This window comes from Cheilinus undulatus, linkage group 11, assembly GCF_018320785.1.
Source record: "Cheilinus undulatus linkage group 11, ASM1832078v1, whole genome shotgun sequence".
Classification (NCBI taxonomy): Eukaryota; Metazoa; Chordata; class Actinopteri; order Labriformes; family Labridae; genus Cheilinus; species Cheilinus undulatus.
In genome coordinates this window covers 12353669-12372560 of record NC_054875.1, presented here as the reverse complement: position 1 = coordinate 12372560, position 18892 = coordinate 12353669, and the positions used below count along the sequence as shown (strand labels likewise).

Here is an 18892-nt window from a genome sequence, read left to right as displayed (position 1 = left end):
TTTAGTTAGTATGTGCAAATCTTATTTTAACAGCCCCAGAGTAGACAGAGCCTAGCCTAGTGGTTTGGACTTACAGAAGTAAGAAACAAACCAAGTCTCAAATGAGTCAGGTCAAGTGCAAAATCACTAGTTATGGCACTGAAGGTCCTGCTATTTGCAACTATCTCTTGTAGAAGTAGCTGGAATTGAAAACTTTCACAAGCAGACATTTAAAAACTGGGTTGGATTCTGTCATAAAAAGGCAGCTTATGATGGGTTCAGACACAGTCAGCAGCCTGTTGAGTCATCAGTTTGACAACACATGCAGCATGAAGCAAATGTGTCAAAGACTAAATGCAAAACTGCATCTAATTCTCCAAACCAGGGTTGACTGGATCTCACTGGTTAATGATGACTCATTTTCTTAGATTGCACAGTCAGCAGCTTCTGTTAGCATCCAGCTTAGGAAATACAAAAGACTGACCCACCATCCGCCTAACTCTGGGTGATATGAAAGCTTGAAGCTGTGCAAAAAACAAAACAAGGAGAACTTTGGAACAATGAGCCTGAAATTTTCTATCATACAAAAAAAATATGTTGAGACAACCCTTATCTTTGTTTCCAAAACATGGCATTTTCCGATAAAGATTATTGTCATGAAAGCCTTGCATTTGAAATGTCATGGCAATTATGTACCTTGTAAAACGTGGAGGATATTTGTGCAATAAAAGAATGTTTCTTTGCAGACATTTTGACTCTGAGTAGTAATAAAATCTGTAATGACGTTTACTCAGTCCTTGGAGTCACAGTACACCATGGCAGTGAGAGAGCATGCCAGGTTCAACATGAAGCTGTTTCTTTTCACCATGTGCATCGCTGCTAGCCCTGCATGGCAGCACCTGTGTCCAATCAGACTTGAAGCACTTTGTGCCACTTACTGATGTTGTTTCCTCCTATCTAGATCATTGCTTGTGTTGTACTTACTTTTAGATTCATGCTACCTTGAAAAAGTGTCTGTCAATGACATTTAACACTGTAACATGATGAAAGTTAACATAATCAAACCAGCATTCATTCAAACCTTTAGTTTTCCTGGATTCTATTAAAGTTGTATGATTTGTTTTTGCAGCCACTTGCCTTATTTGTCTCCTCTATGAAACTTTCTCCTTAAAGTAGTCTGCCTGATAGTTTTTATAGTACAGAGCTGCCAGATGGAGCTGGCTGCTAGTATCTGAGCACCAGTTGCCCACTAAGTCACAACATTTCACTGACTTTCATTGTGGATTTTCTCTGCTCTGATGTGCTGGTTAGTGAAGGCTAGACTCTTTCTTTCATGATAATTAAAACAACCATTTCAAGATCAAGAGACACTTTTGTAGCTCTGCGGTAAATCTAAGATACTATAGCAGAGTTTTAAAAGAGTTTGCTGGAGTGTCTCTTACACAAAACCAGATAAACCATAAATGTTTGCATGTGCAATATTTCTTCAATCACATTAAAGTAATTCTAATTGGGGATTTAAAATTCACTGTTATCATGGATGCTAAATTAAGTGATCCAGTTATGACTTGTTTGTATACATGCATTTAGACATGAGAAAAATAGGGCTGGGTCTAAAAATAGAATCTCTGATTTTTTTTTCACACCAAACCAGAACATGGGAGCAGAGATAAACATTTTCCCAATCCAGAAGGCAGCCTTGCATGGATAAAGAAAACAAAAAGCTTAAATGGTCAGCAGATATACCATGCAGGCTGCATTTTATAGTGAAGAAAGGGCTGCTTAGTTGTGAGGGGTGTTGAAAACAATAATTTCCACGATGCATCGCGATGCGGACGTGGATGATTCTGCACAGATGCAGAGGAAGCTCTTAACCAGTGCAGACTCTGCTTGTCTATTATCTCTCTGCAGCTCAATCTACTGTATAAAGTCTAATATTAACCCACTTCCTTTGCAAAAAGGGCTGCATTCAGAGCATTTTAATTGCAGTCTATTTTAAATGATGCAGCTTTTTCTTTCTTTGCGGTGGCACCAGTCACACATGAGGCTACTCAACCATCAGCCTCGGTATTATTATATGGCTGGAATTGAGGGGCAGAAGTGCTCTAGAGCTGGCCTAATTAATGCTGTAAGACGGAGGGAGTGAGGGAGGATTAAGAAGAAGACGGGCAAAAAGATAAGGATTGATGTTCCATCACCTATAGATAAAGAAAAAGAGAAAAACCTGACTAAGCCTTACACTTTTAAATATTAAGCCCATTTTATTCTGCCTTTTCCAAAAGCTGATATTTTCATGCAAACATGTCACTTGAAATAAGAGGTAAATATATAATATTAAGAATTATATTGTTAATATTCTTTACCATTTAGATAAAACTTTTTTCTGTAGAAAATTCACATTGACACAAGGAGTTTTTGTCTAGCAGATTTCTTGCCTCATTGAAAAAGGTAGCAATGTGCAGTTTTATTAAAAATGCAGGATGCATTGGATGAGTCATGATGCGTAGAGATATCGAATCGAATTGTTGGTCTAATAATTATAATTGCAATCGTAATTGAATCGTGAAACCAGTCAAGGTGCACCGCTCTCAACGGATAGTAGGCAAAGTCCGTATGTGGCAAGAGCCATGTTTAAGGGTTTAAGAATGATGTTAAGAAAAGTCTCGGTCTCCTCTTCTGTCCAAACATACCGCGCCATATTGTCTTGGAGTAAAATGGTTATGTGACACCATATGTTTCGTCCTGTGACTTGTAAATGCGGAAAGCGTGTTTCTATTGAACTTTTGCGAAATATTTCTAAATCGAAATGTCTGAAAAACCTTCTCATGAGAGTGTAAAAACTTTTTTCGTGATATTTGAAAGGTTTTTTGAAAGTCAGGTGTTTCCATTACCAGTTTTTTATTGCGCTAGTTAGATTTTGCGTATTTCTCAGGGTAATGGAAATGCAGCTTCAGAGAATTGCCTCCACTCTTCACTATAAACTTGGCATACTTTAAGGAGAGGAAGAAAAAGCAAGCAGGGGCACAAATTAAACAAATGTTTCCCATTTTAAAGAGGCATTTCCAACCAGTTTGCCAGAATTCAACTAACCTCGAGGGAGTGGCATAAATAAAGCTAGATTTAGATGAGGAAGCTCTCTGACAAAGGTAATGAAAAATGTGCTCTGATTTGTAAGAAATTGATATCTGTTCAGTATCAAAGAGAAAAATAGCAGCAGCAAATGATACGCTCTAGCATCAATTAACTACAGCTAATTAAATATGCATTCTGTTACAAGGCTTGAGTCAATAAAGTTTTACTCTGAGTGAGATCCAGTTTAATCAGAGCTTATGTCCCACTGTGTTTAAGCCTCCTCCTTAATTATCAGACTAACTTTTGTTATGCACACTAAATTCTGGGTTGTAAAACACCGCTATAGCTACATGCTTTCGCAGCAGAGTAAATGTTTGCTTTTTCTTTATTTCACAATGAATCTTCTTTGTGTACTGCAAGCTATCATTTTTTTCTGCTTTTCTCCCAAATTAGATATAAATACCTGAGGTACAAACTTCTCCTGTAGTGGAGAAACATTGAGATAGAACAGTTTTGTAGGAGGAGTTAGCATGATGCATTTTTAGCTTTAATCCCAGTTATAGGTTTCCATGGAAACAGTTATTTTCATGAACAGTTATTGTTTTGCACATGTGCAGGTTTTCTGCACATTTGTCAAGCATCCAGAGTCGCTACAATCCAGTGGATCTTGTTACAGGTGGACTAAATCAACAGCTGTCTGGGCTTTACATCTTCAGTCATGCAGCAAGTTGTTGCACAATCCTCTAAAGTGACTACACTGAACATGGAAATACAAAAACACATTATAGCTACACTTTCCTTCAAACCTGTAAATGTTGGTGGAAATGCATCGAAACCAAACCTGAAAGTTTGTGAACAGCAACAGGGTTTAGGTGGGGATAAGTCAAGCATACGCACTTATTTATACCAACTCAGGAGTTACAGGCTGATAACACTGTGGTTTCTAGCATTGGTGCAGATCAGACCGGTCTTGCGGAGCCACCAAAGTGCTGCAGCAGCTGCTGACCAGCCAGGCTGTGATCCAGCAGCACACAGCGGAAAAAAGCTGCATCACTGTTCTTACTGGACCACAGATTATCCCAACACAGGGGAAAAAAGGAGAGGGTAGGAGAATCTGATAAAGCATTATCTAAAATCATCAATATTTACCAGATTTTCATGGTTAATTAGCTCTAAAACAAAGCTCAGCAATGGATTACTTTGAGTTTCTTGCCCCATAACCTAATTATGAATGATATCTGATTATTGTTTGATTTTTACAGGGTCTGGCCTCATTTTAAGAGAAAAGTGCAAAGAGCCTTAGTTAATTTTTACTTCTAAAGGCACTTCATACAGGTCTTTCATCAGAGATGGCAGACTAATTCATCATCTAAATCAGGTCAAAAGCTCTAAATATCTTTCTCCCCGGGTTTGTCATTAGTGAGCTGAGCGGCAGCGATCAGAAGCATGCCAGAGCTTTGCGGTCTAAGTGATCGTGCTAATAGTGTGTGAGAACTATTTTTCTCAGAGTAGAGACAGGCAAAGAGCATTGACACAAACAGGAAATCGATACCTGCAATCACAGTAATACCATGTGGGTGGAGACTGAGCTCTGCCCACATTTATCTCTTCCCCTCTCTGTCTACAGCAGGATCCATGCAGGATCATGATGCCAAGAAACTTAACTGCAGCCATTCTTTAAGCATCTTTGTCTTTAAGATATACACATTAATACATCGACAAACCTTTTAGGAGACTGTTGCTAACAAAACAGCAAGAAATAACAACCTTCAAGACCCTTCATATATTATGTTTTTGTAGCTTGAACATTTAAAAATCCATACTATGTACCATTCATAACCTACCGATCCATGAGACAGGATTTTTAATGTCTGACTGAGACAAAGTGTTCATGCAACAGGTACTGCAGCAGTACGAGCTGCTGAGTCCGACACACTCTGCCCAAGCAGCAGCGTTAGTAATTAAAAAATGAATCCAGTGTGGAAATATGAAACGCCTGTTCCTCGAGTGTCCACTTAAAGCTGTAAAAGCCCTAACAGTCACATACACATCCATTCAGAAATTGTTTACATTTTAACAGCAGGGATCAACAGCCTGGTTCCAAAACTGATTTGTTCTGAAAAGCTGAGCTGCAACGATGAATCAATAAAGTTGATGACAATTGATGATTAAATTTTTGGACGCAAATGTGGCTATTCACTGTGTCAAGCAGTTATTGAGTCATGAGTACAAAGTTGTTTGCGTTGCACAAATACAGTTAATGATTCACAAAAACTATGAGGAAAATTTTTAATCAATGACAGTTTCTCAGATTGAGCCAAACCTCTGGTGACAAAAAATAGATTTTTCTAGTAAAAACTGTAGTGGAAGCAAAGTAGTGTTTTTGGTTTGGAGACATGACTGAATTAACATGTTAGTGGTGGGCTGTCAAACTCAAAATCCTTGATTTTCTTTCAAACTAATTCGTTAGATTACTGGTTACATCCTGACAAAAATGAATGTGTTACGTCACTGCGTTACCTACTGATAAAACTAACACGTTCGAGTACTTCTGCGTAAATATTAAAACCTTTAATAACCACTCGTTCCACTTTTTGGTTGTATAAACGATGATTAAGGACCACACGTCTACCGTTTCATGCGTAGCTCCAGTGTCACTGAACAGCCTAATTCGCGGCCCATAATCTGTATCTCTGCAGTCTGACAACACCACTAACAGTTTGAGAAACCTTTGATGCACTCACAGTCTGGGCACGGGCAGACAGAATCGCTCAAACGCTGTGCGTAATAACGGTGCGTAATTGGAACGGTTACACAGCTGATTCCATGAAGATATTAAACAACACGAGCTTATAAACTTAAGTTTCACCATGCAGCTGTTCTCATCTCATTCGTCCAAAAATACAACATAATGGAGATAATTCCACAGTGCAACACTGTCCTCTCTGTCATCTCACTAGCCCCATAAGCTAGCGGTGCGCGCGAAAGCTGGCACAGTGCGACGTGCCAATGTGCACGAGAACAAAAGGATAGATGCTTGGAGCTTCTTCATTTCTTTCTCTTTTTGGCAGCCACAGAGGAGGGAGGATTTTTTTTAGTAATGAATTACTTATATAGAAATGTAATTATTAACGGATAATTGAATTGTAAAACGAATGCGTTACGTTACTCGGTACAACAAAAAGTACAACTTACTATTTACTACACTGACATTAACATTTAACATTTATGATATTTCTCCACTGTGAGTAAATCCATCAAAACACAACAGATCTGTAGCTCGTGTGCCTTTCAGCTGTAGAGTTCAGGGATTCCAGGTTTGGCAGAGTGCAGTAAGATCTGACACCAGATTCAGGTGAAGAGAATAAATCTTTTGACTTAGAGTAAAGACTAGCATGTGCTTCCTTTCAATATACTAAAACTATAAAGGTGATGACAAAACGTGACTTAAATTGATTAACATTGTGTTTTAAAACTTAGCCAAAAATTAAAACAGCTGTTAAAATGAATGCTGATCAATACATATCTATTTGAGCGAGGAGGGCAAACATTTTCATACACATTGTAAAGCATGTATTTGCACTCAGCGGCATCTTAAAGGTTTTTTATGAAGCAAAACTGGTCGACATTTTGTTTGTCATTTACTTCTTATAAATAACTGTATGTAATTTGTATGTTATTTCAATAGATCTTGGACATCTGGGCTTTTTTTTAATAAAAGCATGGATTTAATTTTAATCTGATTCATTGATGAATCAGATTAAAATCAAATAATAAATCATTTCAAAACTATTTTCTGCTCTACTGAGTAGATGATGTCTTCATGGGCACACACTTTGGAGGTCAGTTTTTCTTCTCAGTACTCCATTTGTTTAGATTTTATGAATTATAAGAGGCATTCATATTCATTCATAAGGGCATTGCTGATCTGACAAAAAACAGTGTATTGTAAAAGTCTGTCAGGAGGCCAAACGCCTGCCTCACCTCAAGATTCTGGCCTGTTTCTAAGCTGACTTAAAAGAAAACATTTTCAATGTGAAAGGGCAAGACGTTACCACATGCTCTTGTTGTGTGGTAAACTCCAGATAAAAGCCAGGTGCTCTTGAAGTGTGAAGCGTAAATTCACTCTCACTTTTCATCAGGGCGTGAACCCTGTGTAGGTGGAAACCTGTCAGCATTCTCTTTGAATTTTATGGATTTTTATTAGATATGCCCTGAGCTAATAACGGCTTTTTAACTTAATCCTTGACTGGCACGAGTGTGCCTGAAGATAGCCCAGGTGGCTTTCCTTTTTGACAAAACATTTCCAGTATCGCAACCGCCATACTTGTGTCTCTATTCAGCTTCATGGGTACTGGTTTAGCTCTATTGGTAGAGCAGGTACTCTTGTACTGAGGCTGGAGTCTTCTGTATCTGTTTGTGCTGTTAGGTGCATGTCTTCCTCCCTCTCTCTCTCTCCCCATGTTTCCTGTCTGTCTTCAGCTGTCCTATATAAATAAAGGCCCCCAAAAAAAACTTAAAAAATAAAAAAATCTGATTCAGAAACTGATACATAGTCACATCAGAGAGAATTAGTCCATGCTTATATAGTCCATGGATCTACCTAAATGTTGGCCCTTACCTAGACAAAGCTAAGCCTTTACAGTTTAGTTAATAGCTCATCATACTGACAATATCCTGCTACAGGTTTTGTTGTCTTATCATATGAGAAAAATATAAAAGTTACATTTCAGCCTTGCAAGAAATTCCTGCAAAAATCTATTCGTATTGAGTTTGTAGTTAAAATATTTGCATGGAAAAAATAAGATATGAAGCAAATAAATTGTATCCACATTAGCCACATGAGGTGGCCTGATGTGTCTCAGTCTGGTTGATATGACTGGTCCAATTTCAGTTTATTTTTGTTACTCTCAATAGGGACCTTAAAATCCTGTTATACAGAGTGATAAAAGGACATTAGAGAGGCTGAACAGAATCTATGAGGCTACCAAAAGCTTTCAGCTGCCTGTTTATATAGAGACAGAGGAGTTATGCAATGCAAAATGACAGCACATTTGATTGGAGGCCTGGATGAAAGCTCTCCAGTTCTCACTCTTCCACAATGGCAAAGTGTCAAAGTAACAGACGCCTTTGTCATTACAGCAACACTGGGCAGACAGAACAGGGAGGTTTGGACACATAAGATGGATCTTTGCAATCAATCAGTCATAAATGTTTGATTGATGAAACTATTCGCATTGACCTTAAGTTCTATGATAGCCACAGCCACCTCTTTATCCACATATTTAACTCAGAGGAGACCAAAACAGAGCTCAGTGCTTACAGAGCCAACCTCAGCTGGGTGTCTAAAAAAAATGTTCATTAGCAAAGATTAAGGTAGAGTAGACAGTGCTTTGTTTACATCTTTCCTCCGCTGCATTAAAGAGGTGGTAAGTCTGTTAAAGCATGTTTAAACACTTACTGGGAGGACTGGTGGAACATTAATGTGGGGAAAACTGAAATTTAAATCAACACCTGTTGTACCAGTGCATCCCTACTTAATGATGAGTCACATTAAATATTAAAAATTGTTGCTGCTGCAAAAGCGCTGAACTTTATGTCTTTTGTAGCACCATCTCAAATAAATGCACAGTGCTAGCAGTTGACATTTAAAGTGGCATGTTTTCCCGGCTCAAACAGGCTTAAATCTCCTTGACAGAAATGCTGATTCCTTCCCTGCAGTAAGAGCAACTGGTGTGATTAGCTCAACTGCAGCCCAGATGAAAAAGAGGGGGAAAACAACATCCTAGACATATGAGGTTTAGCCCAAATAAAACACTGAAACAGTCAGCATTGTGTCGGACCAGTTTGGCTGCCGACCATTGTGGTGATTGGGAGAATGCATGGACCTGGTGATGATGGTAAGCCTGATAGTAACGTAAACAGCTGGATCAGATATCAAGACAAAGTAGACAATCTGGGCAGAACGACTCAATAGAACTCTATTTCTAGTAGCAGCAAATGTTTAATGGTTTGTAAATCAATCAAGGTCTATATGCGTGGAGCCAAACGGCTTTTCAGTTAGAAGGTTAAATGGCTACAAAGAGCCACAAAACAATTACTCAGCAACTATGCAAATTATGTACAGCAACTACAGGAGAGGACTAAAAAGGGGATTTATTTGTCTTAGGTCTTGTGCTCTTTGGTGCATCCAAGCACTCTATTCTAATAACAACAACATATTTTTGGGAACAAGATGAGTACATTCTCTTACTACTGTTATTCACAAAGTAGACCGGTTTCATTGCAAGCTGTGTTGTAAATAAATAGAAAAAACAGCCACTAAGGGTTTACGTAATGTTCATGGGGGAAAAAATGTAACTATGCTGCACAGTGGATAAGTGGTTAACACTGTCTCCTCACAGCTAGAAGGTTAATGGTTAAAATCCCTGTCAAACAGGACATCTCAGTGTGGAGTTTGTATGTTCAGCCTGTGCATGCATTGGTATTTTGCCTTCCTCATTTCATGTTGACTCTAAGACGTCTGCAGGTGAGTGTTAGCATGATTATTTGTATCTGCTTCAACATTGTGATTGGCTCTCGAAGTCCAAGCAGTATCCCACCTCTCATACAATGACAGCTTGGATCAACTCCAACCCCCCTTGGCAACAAATAAGGGTGTTTTGAAGTAGAACTAACTATGTCCTGCAGGGACCTGTCTGTGGCTCACCATGTTTTCTCTGCGCTGCTCATCATCATAAAACAACAAGAGACGGTGAAATGGAGGACTTTGAGTTGTGCCAAAACCTTAAGGGAACATCAGCACAGTGTGATCTTTTAATTGGGTGTATTTCAGGTTGACTTATATAAGCTACTTGGTGAGAGTAGTGCTGTTATCCCCCAGAGATTTCAGTTAGCGTTACACCGTCATACAGGACGCGCTTGGGGAAGCTAGGCTAAACAGCGCCACAGACGGGTGCAGTTGCTCTGCATTATTTGGCAAGTTTGAGGTGAAAATAGCCCAAACAAAAAAAACCAATGCTGGCTCAACTGAATGCTAAATCTAACATTTAAGGAGTGTTTTGTTCTTCGTCCAGAAAGTCTTCATCTTTGGAACTAGTTTGCAATGCAAGCTTTGGCTACCAGCTATGTGTTCTTCCACCTCAGCATACTTAAACAACTGTTTAAGTCTGTGGGCTTCATCAGAGCAAACAGGAAACTAAGCTAAAACAACATTAAAATGAGCAATTTTGACTCAAGTGAAGATGATGTACCATTTACTGTGGATGAGAGGGGATACTTTATGAGCCGGAGTACAGAGAGGGACTTTAACAGATGCCCACCGCTGCAAACAGCTGATGCTGAGGTGGAAGAGCATGTAGCTGATTTAATCAGCATTGGTTTTGGCCCATTTTTACCTCGCTAAATTACGCTGAGACACTATACCCGTCTGTGGCACTGTACAGCCTAGCTTCTCCACATACACGCTGTTTGATAGAGCAAGGGACACTGAAATCTCTGGAGGCTCATGGCACTACTCTCGCCAAGTGACTGAGACAACCCAACTTCAAAAACACCCAAACATATCTTTAAACTTAATTCAGTCCTCAAAGTCAACTCCTCAACAGACTAAAACATGCTACTATGAGGCAAAATAGCAAACAATAACATATGGCTCCATGGAGAGCTCTAGCCACGAGAATGTAGTGACAGACAACTTATGAATTTAACTTTTGTAAATTAGTGCTCGATTCTGCTGATTTCTCCTCATACATCTGTAATGGTAGCTTTTTTAAAGAATACTTTTTGGAAATATAGTGAGAGAGAGCAGGGATGACATGCACCAAACGGCTCTGATTAGGACCAGACCAAGAATCAATCCTGCAGCCAGACCTTTGAGGATTTTAACCTCTGTATGTGGGTGCCTGCTCTATCCAAGGAGCCAAACCAGCACCCATGATGACAGTAGCCTTTTCTCTGACTTGACTAACCCCATGACCTCACAGAGGCCCTCTCCTTCCACACAAAGTATACCTCCAAGAAACTGATGACTTGTGTGACGGCCCCTAGCATGCTTGTGTCAATCCCCAGCTGTTGTCATTAAAATCTATGAGCCATTGTTGCTAAACATTTTAATTGTGAGACGGCGATGACTTCATCGACCGCGGCTGGAGTAGTGTCCGAAATCATTTTTGTGTTTTGCAGTTGAGTCCACTATATGCTGCTCACTTTATAGTGGATAGGGAGTAGGGAATGTGTGTGTGGTTTCATACACAGCCTTTGTGTCTGAAGCTACCTGATGTGGAGCACCTGAGTCCAATCGCTCCACCCAGTCTGCAAAAGCTGGCTTCCTGTTCATCTCGGTCTCTGTCACTCAGCTGGACCCAGCCCTGCTTAATCTTTTGATCCATGATTTGTTCTTTTGCACATTTAATACTTTACTTTTTCTGTAATAATTTTAAATGTAATTGTTGCTCATCCCTACTTTTTTGTCATGTCCCATGAGCCAGGTTGTAACACTTGACAAATCTCCAAATCATCAGTTTCATTACATTAGAAGGTGAATCTTTCTGCTCTTGAAACTCTAGTAATTACAAAGAACATGTGTGAAACGGTAAATGTGACCCTTGAGAGTTACCAAAGTTGTTGCAAAACATTTATGACTGTCATAATTTTTATTATTTGTTAACAAAACAAACCCAGAGTTTGGTTACACATAAAACGCTACATGATTTTAAATATAATAAACTGCATATGCAGAGTCCAACTAAAGTGCATTACTGTAATGATGGTGGCCAAAATATTTTTTTAGGTTGTTGATCGTTATCAATAGAATTTTCATTCAATGAGCTTAGATTTATTATAATATTTAAAAAGTAAATGATCATTTTGCACTTTTCTGATTTAAGATACCTGCCTTACATGAAACAGTGAATCCCTCTGTAGTGCAGTGTTTTATATTTCAATAGCTTTCTGCAGCACAAGCTGTGCAGAGAGTGAGGACTACAGAAGAGCTGCACACCTGCAGAGGTAAGGTCATGCAATGGGACATTTGGTGCTGGAGGTGTAGTTTCAGCAGTTACTCAGAGTTGGTGTGGCCTGTGTTGGTGTTTTCACTGGGACCAGAATCCCTGGTGGCGCCCCTGGCTGCAAGGTCATACTGCAGCGCCAAGCAACCTGTCACGACTAATGTCACACACTTTGGCTCTCTAACACAGTGTACTTTTACTCCATGGCTACAGCAATGCCACAGATAACGCTAATTACGACGCTGGCGCCAATGAACATGTATCTGACGCACAAAGGCCCCGGGGAGTCATACGTTAAAAAAATGGGCGCACACGTTGACACGACATGTAAACATCTGCCGGTGCGCACTGCGCAGCATCCCTCCATCAGATGCACCAACATAAACGCAAAAAGCCTGAACATTAGCCCTAGCTTTAGCCTGCAGAACACAGCGAGCTTAAAATAACAAGCATGCTCCTCACATTTCCTGCACGGTTACTCCATTCATGCATTATTTGTAGTCCTTGATGCACACAACACTCTCCACTCCACAGGCGCATCCTCCGCAAAATGACAGCTCTGCCACATCCAATGACACTGCTGCGTTCAATGACAAGACCAGGCCTCGCTTACCTGAGCCCCCTTCCCCAGCTCAGCTACTCCTTTGGTGGGTCCATTGCGTTGCTTTTTTTGCTGTTTCCCTGCGGTTTTCTTCGCCCTGAGCTCCGCAGGATGGAGCGCTGATCGTGGCTCACACGCCCGGGCAGGAGGGGAGGAGAGAAGCGAGGAGAGGGGGGCAGGGCCAGGGGGACGCAGGAGGTGCGCTGGATGGCTGCATCGTGAGGACAGGCACGAGGGTATATAGATGAAAGCATCTGCGTCATGTTACGTCGTATTTAAAGGGCAACGCCGCTTAAAAATGTTGAAAACTGACTCTTCTGTCGACAGGGTCTTTAAGCTTGTGTTTTGTTTTGTTTTTTTACTTTTAGCTTTTATTCCATTTATATACTCAAACAAATGGTTGTCTCAGAACCAGATTTGCAAACAATGATACGATTATAGTGAATAAATGACAATTGTATTGAAATTGGTTTATTACCACATCAACAAAAAATAAATTGTAGACGCCCTATATCAGTTATTATTTTTATTTTTTTAATATGCAAAAATTGCAGATACATTTCTGCAGCTTCTTCAATGTACAAAAACAATGACAACACTTCTACATGCCAAGGATGGTTAAACTCTGAACTCTTAAAATGGAAAATTCTCTTCCATCTTTTGCTTAGCGGTATCAAAAATACAAACAGGCTACTTAATCGTCTTAAGTCTTTTTTTTTTTTCAATTTTATTTATTTATTTATTTATTTATTTATTTATTTTTACCAAAACAGAGAGAAAAAATGTTTAAATTGCTCAAATGTGTCTGCAACACTTGGACAAGTGCTGAGTCTTCATGTTCTAGTTCTGACATCACACCTCTAGATTGTAGACCTAGATTTAGACCTCATAGGTTCGCCTGGATCTCTCTTGGAAATGACCTGCTGCTTTGGGCCCACCTGCCACCAACCTCTATCGTGTATAATAATAATAATAAAATTGTAATTAAGATTTTAAATATAACAATAATAATATAATTATTAGTATCATTGTTTGCCCTCTTTATACTATTTACTTTTATGCAAGCAATGATTTGACTGATTGATTGATTGAAAGGTAGGTGGAAAAGCTGTCACTTCATCATCTTTTTAATTGTTGTCAACATTGTGCAATTTAGACAGTGTGCATGAATGTCCTTGCAATTTTTTTTTCATTAAAAACAACAAATTAACCAATAGTGGGTGTCTAAGACTTCTGTTTCTGTTGCTTTGATACCAAACAGGGTATCAATATGGTTTCATTTTTAATCATTGAATAGATAACCCCAAACATGCATGAAAATTATGTCTTGCATTTAAGTGGCATGTAACTGTCAGAGGTTCTTTAGGAAAACAAACATAACAATCTTTTACTAAGCATTCGGCCATGCATCTTTTCTTTTTATTTCTGATTAATATAAACTAAACTGATAAAAGTTAAACTGTCTTTCACTGGATCTAATTTGAAGACACTGATTGGCTATATCTTAAAAACATGTTTCCCAGCCCTATTGTGCACAGACAGTGCTGTAAAAAGAATTTGCCCCCTTTCTGTCTATTTATTTATTTATTTATTATTTTCATTTCATTTCTTTTGGCATATTTGTCACACCCAAATGTTTCAGATCTTAAAACAAATTTCAACATTAGACCGTTTAAAAAATGATTTCATTTAAGGAAAAAAAGACATCCAAACCTCCCAGTGTTACAAATAATTGCCCCCTTGATAAATCATGAATTAACTCACCCAGGCCTGATTACTGCCAGACTGGCTGAACCCAGAAGTCCCTTAAACAGAACCTGTCAGACAAAGTGAAGTACACTAAAAGATCTTTAAAGCAACAAATCATGTCAGGATCTAAAGAAGTTCAATAGCAGATTAGAAGCAAAGTCATTGACATCAATCAATCTAGAAAGGGTTACAAAGCAATTTCTAAGGATGTGGGTCACCAGCAAACTGTGGTAAGAACCATTTTCCACAAATGGAGAAAACTTGGAACAGTGGTGAACCTTCCCAGGAGTGGACAGCCTACCGAAGTTATTTCAAAAGTGCATCAGCAACTCATCCAGGAGGTCACAAAAGAACCCAGAACAACATCTAAAGACCTGCAGGTCTCACTGGCCTCAGTTAAGGTCAGTGTTTATGAAAAATAGTATTATGGGAGAGTTCCAAGACCAAAACCACCACTGACCAAAAAGAGCACAAAGGATTGTCTCATATTTGACAAAAACATTGTTATGATACCCAAGACCTTTGGGGAAACATTCTGCTAACTGAGAAGAAAAAAGTTTAACTGTTTTGTTACATCTGGAGTAAAACTAAGAAAGTGTTTCATCAAAAAAACACCATACCAGCAGACAAACATGATGGTGGAAGTGTGATGGTCTGGGGCTGCTTTGCTACTGCAGGACCTGGTCCACTTATTGTATTTATGGAATCCTGAATTCTGCTCTCTACCAGAAAATCCTGGAGGGGAATGTCTGGCCATCAGTTTTTGACCTCTTGGCCAAAATCACTTGGGATATGCAGTGGGACCATGATCTGAAACACACCAGCAAGTCCACCTCTGGATAGCTTTAGGGAAAAAGAAGCAAAATGACGGTTTTAGGTTGGCCTGGTCAAAGTCAGGAATGAAATCCTTTTGAGATGCTGTGCCAGTCATGCTAAAAAAAAAACAAAAAAAAAAACAATACGGCTGAATTCAAACAACTCTGCAAAAAAGAGTGGGCCAAAAGTCCTGACTGTGAAAGACCAAGGGTGGCACAACCAATTATAAGGTTTAGGGGGGATTATTTTTTCACATAGGTCTAGGCAGATTTGGATGGCTTTTTTCTTAACAAATGAAATCACCATTTAAAAACTGCCTTTTTTAGTTACTCTGGTTATCTTTGTCTAATATTAAGATTTGTTTGATGATCTGAAGCATTTAAGTGTGACAAATATGCAAAAAATGAAAAATATAAATCAGGGAGTGGGCAAATACTTTGTCACAGTATTGTAGATGATTTGGGCAGTCTAGAACCTGGGTGAAACTGCCAGCAGCCCAGCCTGCCAACTATCCAGGAACTTTCCGGCTGTTTTTACAAGACTCCAAGTCTTTGTCTTTAAGTTTTAAAAGCTCCCTGTCAGTTCTGTCATTTGGCTTTTCAATGTCTCCATATCACGACCAACCTGCTGACGCTTTGCGCTGCAGTGGCCCATGGCTAACCAGCCATGACTGAGCATGGTGTCCTCCATCCCCTCTAACCCCTAACCCTCACCCCACTAAAGTGTGGTCTCTCTTTGCTCACATGACCTTGTTGTAATCCCCCAACAATTGAACTCCAGAGGAGGGGTTTGAGATGGAGAGTGGGCAGGAAGGAAAAGAGGGAATATGCACAACAATTCAGGTCAACAAGTGGACGGTTTCAAAGAAATGTTTTAAAGTACAAGTGCATGTTCATGGTAGACATTACCCTGCGCCCTCTCTTTGTTCTGTATCGGTCTTCATCAGCCAAACAAGATTGCAAAATTGCAGCTCAGGTTGACTTATCCAAGATTGGCATGCTTTCCAAATTTATTAAAAGACTGGAAGATACAAACCATGTTTCACTGGCTGAGACAACCCCTTATCATCAGATATGTATGCTTTTGCAAGAGAGTCTGGCAACAGACATCAATTATCCATAAATGCATGCACACTTACATTCATAATCACATGCTACAGCCCCAGTCTCCTTAAAAAAAGAAACCCACTCCATTATGTGTATTTACTAATAAGAAAACAACCATTATCAATTTAGGGATGCATTTCTTACAATGAAAGAGACAAGCTATTTAAAAGTGCTGACGTATTCTGGCTCGCACCTCCAGAAGGGGATGTCACTCTGAAATGTAAAGACGCCTAATTTTAAAAAATATAGTAGACAACAGACGTGGGTGGAGCGTGATGCTCTATTGGATTGCCACTTGGACGTGTTCAGTACAGTATATTACAGATGTCCAAGTGTGCATGTGTTTATGGATGTCTGATATCTGTAGTCAGGTGCCTGTCAGCTTTTGAACTATGAGCTGATAACAATTTAGATGGTTCTTTTCCTCTTAAGTCAACTGGAAACAGCGTCCCAAAAAAAAAAAAAGGGAAATTCAAAATTTGATGTATCTGACCACAGAACTGTTTCCCATTTTGAGCTTTGGCCCAGAGAAGACAGCAGCATGTCTGGACTGTGTTCACATATGGCTCCTTCTTCATATGATACAGCTTTAACTTTCATTTGTGGGTGGAACAGCCAACTGTGTTGCCCATCTGTACTTCTGAGAATCTCTGAGTTTAACTGGAGCATTTTACAGAGGCAGTCATTATACTGACCTGTTGCCAATTAACCTCTCTAGTTATAACTAGCATAGTTTAACAAATCATTGTATTCTCTTTTTGTTGACATTTAACACACCCCCTTCCTTTTTTCAACACTTTAGTGTTGTTGTTAAAGCTAAAGCTATATTGTTTTCTAAGTGACTGTGGATGTAAAAATCAGTTATACTGATGCTGCCACTATCTTAACTCTGTGTTGCCATAAGCTTGAATAAAAAAAATAAGGTTGTGTCATACTTTTAAGACAAAAAGACAAAATCACTGGCATGTCCTTATTCATAAAGCTGTACTCAGTCTGCTTCCATTATGCTTATGTGATTTTATTCAAGTGAGAACTAGAAGCAACAGTCTCTGCTCTGGGACTTACTTTTGCAATCTGTCCCCAAAGTGCAACTGGAAATGGGCAAAAGGAGTTTCAGGTATGCTGCTCCAGCAGCTTGGAGTCTGCTGCAGGAAACTTCATGTCTCGGGGAACTTTTGAATCTTTTACAAAGTGAATTAAAGTTGTTCATTCATATCATTCTCATAGGAAATGTTTCCTTTTTTGTGATTATGACCCAGCTCTGCAGCAGCACTTGTTAGTATAATTCAGTTTAGACATCTGTTGGAGAGCAGTTTGCTCACTAGAGGGCAGACCTCCATCAAATTCAAAAGGAACATTTCGATTCTGCTGAGAAAGAGATGTAAAGCTTAGTACTGATCGTCTTTAGTATGACACGGTGAAACACCTTCATAGGGCACATGGTGAGTATTGAAGACATTCATAATGCAAAGTTATTGAAAAATTTAAAATTTACTTAAAAGAAACACACTGTAAAGTGTAATCTGAAAGGGAACCTGAGGTCACAGACATTATTAAAAAGCATTTTTTACTGTTCTTATAAACAGGGCTTGACATTAACTTTTTGCTCACTGGTGAACGTGGCTACTTGTTTATGAAAATTTACTAGCCACTGAGCATTTCCACTGGCCACAATTGTGTTGACTGGAAACTATGTGTGACATTGCAAATTGTGGATGTCTGGTATGAGATGAAACACATGCTCCATTTCCTTCTTTAATGGACACTAAGTTTATACTAATATTAAAACATTGACTTTGAATTAACATTATGAAAAAAAAATCAGAAATGCAGCTGGTTTCATCTAAATCTCACTCAGACAAATATCCATCAGAGAATGTTGAGGTTGTGACACTGATAAATTCCACTGGCCAATGTGGCTAGCTGAAGTCAACCTGGTACCCACCAGAGCTGAAATCAACCCGCGTTTGGCTAGTTGGCTAGTGTACATGTCAAGCCCTGCACCCTTATCTAGAAAATTTTGCCTGCAAAAGCAGTGTCTGTAGTCTAAATTAGTCCGATAAATGAAGTGTTAGAGTCATAACTATTGATGTTACCGTGACTGGCTGCAGTTAGTCCATGCGTCCACAAGAGGGCAGCATTTCCCCTTGAATGTAGAATACACCTGAGGAAAAATACCCAAACAGGCTTATAGATTCTCAAATCCCAACAGCAAAAGGAGCTAACAAATAAAAAAAAATATGAGCAAACAAGTTAAAAAAATTTTCAAAATGAACTAACAAATCTATCAAAATACTAGCAATTACCGATTCTCAAATCCCAACAGCAAAAAGAGCTAAAAAATTAATCAAAATACTCGCAAATGAGTTAACAATGTTTGATTAACCTTTATGTAGAAAATTTTGCCTGCAAAAGCAATGTCTGTAGTCTAAATTAGTCTGATAAATGAAGTGTTAGAATCATAACTATTGATGTTACCTTGACTGGCTAAAGTTAGTCCATGCGTCCACAAGAGGGCAGCATTTCCATTTGAATGTAGAATACACCTGAGGAAAAATACC

General features: G+C 39.1%; 1 protein-coding gene across 2 annotated transcripts in view; it reads right to left on the bottom strand.

Annotated features, from left to right (window-relative positions):
- snphb (syntaphilin b) overlaps positions 1 to 12794 on the bottom strand; it is a 47220-nt gene extending 34426 nt beyond the window's left edge. For both annotated transcript variants that reach the window (XM_041799776.1, XM_041799777.1), the window contains exon 1: positions 12673 to 12794. The gene's annotated coding sequence lies outside the window, so the exon portion shown is untranslated. The remainder of the gene's footprint in view (positions 1 to 12672) is intronic.
- Positions 12795 to 18892: the final 6098 nt, after the last annotated feature.